This window comes from Centropristis striata, chromosome 12 (genome assembly GCF_030273125.1).
Source record: "Centropristis striata isolate RG_2023a ecotype Rhode Island chromosome 12, C.striata_1.0, whole genome shotgun sequence".
In the NCBI taxonomy this organism is placed as follows: Eukaryota; Metazoa; Chordata; class Actinopteri; order Perciformes; family Serranidae; genus Centropristis; species Centropristis striata.
The window spans coordinates 5,124,232-5,130,231 of NC_081528.1; the positions used below are offsets into that span (position 1 = coordinate 5,124,232).

The 6,000-nt window shown below is 44.5% G+C and overlaps 7 non-coding genes across 7 annotated transcripts; all 7 read left to right on the forward strand.

Annotated features, from left to right (window-relative positions):
* The first annotated feature begins 132 nt into the window (after positions 1-132).
* On the forward strand, positions 133-204 carry trnap-cgg (transfer RNA proline (anticodon CGG)). Its single transcript has one exon. It is a non-coding gene; the product is annotated as a tRNA-Pro (tRNA).
* Positions 205-1,349: 1,145 nt separating this feature from the next.
* Positions 1,350-1,421, forward strand: trnap-ugg (transfer RNA proline (anticodon UGG)). The gene has a single exon. It is a non-coding gene; the product is annotated as a tRNA-Pro (tRNA).
* Positions 1,422-2,532: 1,111 nt separating this feature from the next.
* Positions 2,533-2,604, forward strand: trnap-cgg (transfer RNA proline (anticodon CGG)). The gene has a single exon. It is a non-coding gene; the product is annotated as a tRNA-Pro (tRNA).
* A 654-nt stretch (positions 2,605-3,258) lies between these two features.
* trnap-agg (transfer RNA proline (anticodon AGG)) lies at positions 3,259-3,330 on the forward strand. Its single transcript has one exon. It is a non-coding gene; the product is annotated as a tRNA-Pro (tRNA).
* Positions 3,331-3,859: 529 nt separating this feature from the next.
* On the forward strand, positions 3,860-3,931 carry trnap-ugg (transfer RNA proline (anticodon UGG)). Its single transcript has one exon. It is a non-coding gene; the product is annotated as a tRNA-Pro (tRNA).
* Positions 3,932-4,436: 505 nt separating this feature from the next.
* Positions 4,437-4,508, forward strand: trnap-ugg (transfer RNA proline (anticodon UGG)). Its single transcript has one exon. It is a non-coding gene; the product is annotated as a tRNA-Pro (tRNA).
* A 376-nt stretch (positions 4,509-4,884) lies between these two features.
* trnap-ugg (transfer RNA proline (anticodon UGG)) lies at positions 4,885-4,956 on the forward strand. The gene has a single exon. It is a non-coding gene; the product is annotated as a tRNA-Pro (tRNA).
* The last annotated feature ends 1,044 nt before the right edge of the window (positions 4,957-6,000 follow it).

Genomic DNA, 6,000 nt, shown 5'->3' on the forward strand with positions numbered 1-6,000 from the left:
ATGTACTGCCAAAGTCATGTGTATAGGCAAAGATTGGGCCAACTTTGAGGATTTTACATGTCAACGTTGTGGTTTTGTTCTGATGTACGATGGACCACGTCGCGCGGCCTTCTGATAACGTCAAAGTAGCTAGGCTCGTTGGTCTAGGGGTATGATTCTCGCTTCGGGTGCGAGAGATCCCGGGTTCAAATCCCGGACGAGCCCAAAACTTGTCCTATGCTTGCTCTTCAAGAGAATGAAAGCATAGAACTGAAAGTTGGACCCAGAAGTACTGCCAAAGTCATGTGTTGTGACAAAAAGTGAGCCATGTTCTAGATTTTGGCAAGTAAACGCTGTGTTTTGATTTCAAAGCCAAGATTGCATGAGTCACAAGCCAAACAATGTAAATTCTTGAGTACGTACTAATCTACGATGTACTCCGTTGTGCGGGCTTCCTATGGGATAAAAGTACCTCGCAAGTAAACGCTGTGCGAGAGGTCCCGGGTTCAAATCCCGGACGAGCCCAAAGCTTGTCCTGTGCTCTCTGTGTAAGAGAACAGAAGGATAGAACTGAATGTTGGCCACAGAAGTACTGCCAAAGTCATGTGTTGTCACAAAAAGTGAGCCATGTTCTAGATTTCGGCAAGTCAATGCTGTGTTTTGATTTCAAAGCCAAGACTGCATGAGTCACAAGCCAAACAATGTAAATTCTTGAGTACGTACTAATCTACGATGGACTCCGTCGTGCGGGCTCCCTATGAGATAAAAGTACCTTGGATTGTTCGTCTAGGGGTATCATTCAGGGTGCAAGAGGTCCCGGGTTTAAATCCCAGACGAGCCCAAGGCTTGTCCTGTGCTCTCTCTGAAAGACAACGAAAGGATAGAACTGAAATTTGGCCAGTTGTGACACAAAGTGAGCCATGTTCTAGATTTCGGCAAGTCAATGCTGTGTTTTGATTTCAAAGCCAAGATTGCATGAGTCACAAGCCAAACAATGTAAATTCTTGAGTACGTACTAATCTACGATGGACTCCGTCGTGCGGGCTCCCTATGAGATAAAAGTACCTTGGATTGTTTGTCTAGGGGTATCATTCAGGTCCCACGTTCAAATCCCGGACGAGCCCAAAGCATGTCCTGGGCTCTCTGTGTAAGAGAACAGAAGGATAGAACTGAAAGTTGGCCACAGAAGTACTGCCGAAGTCATGTGTTGTCACAAAAAGTGAGCCATGTTCTAGATTTCAGCAAGTCAACGCTGTGTTTTGATTTCAAAGCCAAGATTGCATGAGTCACAAACCAAACAATGTGAATTATTTTGTTCTGATGTACGATGGACCGCGTCGCGCGGCCTTCCGATAACATTAAAGTAGCTCGGCTCGTTGGTCTAGGGGTATGATTCTCGCTTTGGGTGCGAGAGGTCCCGGGTTCAAATCCCGGACGAGCCCAAAGCTTGTCCTGTGCTCTCTGTGTAAGAGAACAGAAGGATAGAACTGAATGTTGGCCACAGAAGTACTGCCAAAGTCATGTGTTGTCACAAAAAGTGAGCCATGTTCTAGATTTCGGCAAGTCAATGCTGTGTTTTGATTTCAAAGCCAAGACTGCATGAGTCACAAGCCAAACAATGTAAATTCTTGAGTACGTACTAATCTACGATGGACTCCGTCGTGCGGGCTCCCTATGAGATAAAAGTACCTTGGATTGTTCGTCTAGGGGTATCATTCAGGGTGCAAGAGGTCCCGGGTTTAAATCCCAGACGAGCCCAAGGCTTGTCCTGTGCTCTCTCTGAAAGACAACGAAAGGATAGAACTGAAATTTGGCCAGTTGTGACACAAAGTGAGCCATGTTCTAGATTTCGGCAAGTCAATGCTGTGTTTTGATTTCAAAGCCAAGATTGCATGAGTCACAAGCCAAACAATGTAAATTCTTGAGTACGTACTAATCTACGATGGACTCCGTCGTGCGGGCTCCCTATGAGATAAAAGTACCTTGGATTGTTCGTCTAGGGGTATCATTCAGGTCCCACGTTCAAATCCCGGACGAGCCCAAAGCTTGTCCTGGGCTCTCTGTGTAAGAGAACAGAAGGATAGAACTGAAAGTTGGCCACAGAAGTACTGCCGAAGTCATGTGTTGTCACAAAAAGTGAGCCATGTTCTAGATTTCGGCAAGTCAACGCTGTGTTTGGATTGCATGAGTCACAACTCAAACAATGTAAATTCTTGAGTACGTACTAATGTACGATGGACTCCGTCGTGCGGGCTCCCTATGAGATAAAAGTACCTTGGATTTTTCGTCTAGGGGTATCATTCACCCATAGGGTGCCAGATGTCCCGGGTCCAAATCCTTGACGAGCCCAATGCTTGTCATGTGCTCTCTGGGTAGGAGAACAAACAGGGTAGAACTTTAAGTTGTCGAAGATCACCAATCATGTACTGCCAAAGTCATGTGTATAGGCAAAGATTAGGCCAACTTTGAGGATTTTACATGTCAACGTTGTGGTTTTGTTCTGATGTACGATGGACCGCGTCGCGCGGCCTTCTGATAATGTCAAAGTAGCTAGGCTCGTTGGTCTAGGGGTATGATTCTCGCTTCGGGTGCGAGAGGTCCCGGGTTCAAATCCCGGACGAGCCCAAAACTTGTCCTATGCTTGCTCTTAAAGAGAACGAAAGGATAGAACTGAAAGTTGGACCCAGAAGTACTGCCAAAGTCATGTTTTGTGACAAAAATTGAGCCATGTTCTAGATTTTGGCAAGTAAACGCTGTGTTTTGATTTCAAAGCCAAGATTGCATGAGTCACAAGCCAAACAATGTAAATTCTTGAGTACGTACTAATCTACGATGGACTCCGTTGTGCGGGCTTCCTATGGGATAAAAGTACCTCACAAGTAAACGCTGTGCGAGAGGTCCCGGGTTCAAATCCTGGACGAGCCCAAAGCTTGTCCTGTGCTCTCTCTGAAAGAGAACAAAAGGATAGAACTGAAAGTTGGCCAGTTGTGAGACAAAGTGAGCCATGTTCTAGATTTCGGCAAGTCAATGCTGTGTTTTGATTTCAAAGCCAAGATTGGATGAGTCACAAGCCAAACAATGTAAATTCTTGAGTACGTACTAATCTACGATGGACTCCGTCGTGCGGGCTCCCTATGAGATAAAAGTACCTCGGATTGTTCGTCTAGGGCTATCATAAAAAAAAAGAGTCCAAACCCTGTTTGCATGTCAACGTTGTGGTTTTGTTCTGATGTACGATGGACCGCGTCGTGCGGCCTTCCGATAACATTAAAGTAGCTCGGCTCGTTGGTCTAGGGGTATGATTCTCGCTTAGGGTGCGAGAGGTCCTGCGTTCAAATCCCGGATGAGCCCAAAGCTTGTCCTGTGCTCTCTCTGAAAGAGAACAAAAGGATAGAACTGAAAGTTGGCCAGTTGTGAGACAAAGTGAGCCATGTTCTAGATTTCGGCAAGTCAATGCTGTGTTTTGATTTCAAAGCCAAGATTGCATGAGTCACAAGCCAAACAATGTAAATTCTTGAGTACGTACTAATCTACGATGGACTCCGTCGTGCGGGCTCCCTATGAGATAAAAGTACCTTGGATTGTTCGTCTAGGGGTATCATTCAGGTCTCAGGTTCAAATCCCGGACGAGCCCAAAGCTTGTCCTGTGCTCTCTGTGTAAGAGAACAGAAGGATAGAACTGAAAGTTGGCCACAGAAGTACTGCCGAAGTCATGTGTTGTGACAAAAAGTGAGCCATGTTCTAGATTTCAGCAAGTCAACGCTGTGTTTTGATTTGAAAGCCAAGATTGCATGAGTCACAAACCAAACAATGTGAATTCTTTTGTTCTGATGTACGATGGACCGCCTCGCGCGGCCTTCCGATAACATTAAAGTAGCTCGGCTCGTTGGTCTAGGGGTATGATTCTCGCTTTGGGTGCGAGAGGTCCCGGGTTCAAATCCCGGACGAGCCCAAAGCTTGTTCTGTGCTCTCTGTGTAAGAGGATAGAACTGAAAGTTGGCCACAGAAGTATTGCCAAAGTCATGTGTTGTCACAAAAAGTGAGCCATGTTCTAGATTTTGGCAAGTAAACGTTGTGTTTTGATTTCAAAGCAAAGATTGCATGAGTCACAACTCAAACAATGTAAATTCTTGAGTACGTACTAATCTACGATGGACTCCGTCGTGCGGGCTCCCTATGAGATAAAAGTACCTCGGATTGTTCGTCTAGGGCTATCATTCACCCTTAGGGTGCCCGATGTCCCGGGTCCAAATCCTTGACGAGCCCAATGCTTGTCCTGTGCTCTCTGGGTAGGAGAACAAACAGGGTAGAACTTTAAGTTCTCGAAGATCACCAATCATGTACTGTATAGGCAAAGATTGGGCCAACTTTGAGGATTTTGCATGTCAACGTTGTGGTTTTGTTTTGATGTATGATGGACCGCATCGCGCGGCCTTCCGATAACATTAAAGTAGCTCGGCTCGTTGGTCTAGGGGTATGATTCTCGCTTTGGGTGCGAGAGGTCCCGGGTTCAAATCCCGGACGAGCCCAAAGCTTGTTCTGTGCTCTCTGTGTAAGAGAACAGAAGGATAGAACTGAAAGTTGACCACAGAAGTACTGCCAAAGTCATGTGTTGTGACAAAAAGTGAGCCATGTTCTCGATTTCGGCAAGTAAACGCTGTGTTTTGATTTCAAAGCCAAGATTGCATGAGTCACAACTCAAACAATGTAAATTCTTGAGTACGTACTAATCTACGATGGACTCCGTCGTGCGGGCTTCATATGAGATAAAAGTACCTCGGATTGTTCGTCTAGGGCTATCATAAAAAAAAGAGTCCAAACCCTGTTTGCATGTCAACGTTGTGGTTTTGTTCTGATGTACGATGGACCGCGTCGCGCGGCCTTCCGATAACATTAAAGTAGCTCGGCTCGTTGGTCTAGGGGTATGATTCTCGCTTTGGGTGCGAGAGGTCCCGGGTTCAAATCCCGGACGAGCCCAAAGCTTGTCCTGTGCTCTCTGTGTAAGAGAACAGAAGGATAGAACTGAATGTTGGCCACAGAAGTACTGCCAAAGCCATGTGTTGTGACAAAACGTGAGCCATGTTCTAGATTTCAGCAAGTAAACGCTGTGTTTTGATTTCAAAGCCAAGATTGCATGAGTCACAACCCAAACAATGTAAATTCTTGAGTACGTACTAATCTACGATGGACCTATGGGATAAAAGTACCTCGGATTGTTCGTCTAGGGGTATCATAAAAAAAAAGTCCAAACCCTGTTTGCATGTCAACGTTGTGGTTTTGCTCTGATGTACGATGGACCGTGTTGCGCGGCCTTCCGATAACATTAAAGTACCTCGGCTCGTTGGTCTAGGGGTATGATTCTTGCTTAGGGTGCGAGAGGTCCCGGGTTCGATTATAATGACCATTATAATTCACTATGAATGCGCTCATAATGCACTATAGATGTAGTCTTCATACAAAGTGTTACCGTGAATTCCCTAGCAAGGTTATAATAGTTTTCAATTTTTCATTAATTTTAATGAGTTTTTAGAGTGAGTTTGCTAGTTTTAGTTTAGTATTTATTTTGTTGAAATGCTTTAGTTTTAGTTTAGTTTTTATTAGTTTTAGTTTTTTGTAATGGATAGATTAAAAGAGATCACATTAATTTTTGCCTTTATTTCCTTTGTCAACTTTTTTCATACATAGTCAAGATGGATCAGACAAAGACGAAAACAAAAGACATTTTCACTATAATTTTAGTTAGTTTTGTAACCACACAATACAGTTTCAGTTAATTATCATTATCATTTAACCTTTAACCCTTAAAACAAAGTCTGAAATCTCAAAAAAGCCTTTCAAGAAGTGAGGACCGGCCGAAATGTCCTCATTTTGCAAAAATGTCCTCACTCATAAAAATGTCTTCCGGTCCTCAGTATGTAGGAAGTACAAGAATACACACACACACATACACACACACACACACACACACACACACACACACACACACACAAATACTCATCTTTGCGCCTCGGGGGGCCCACC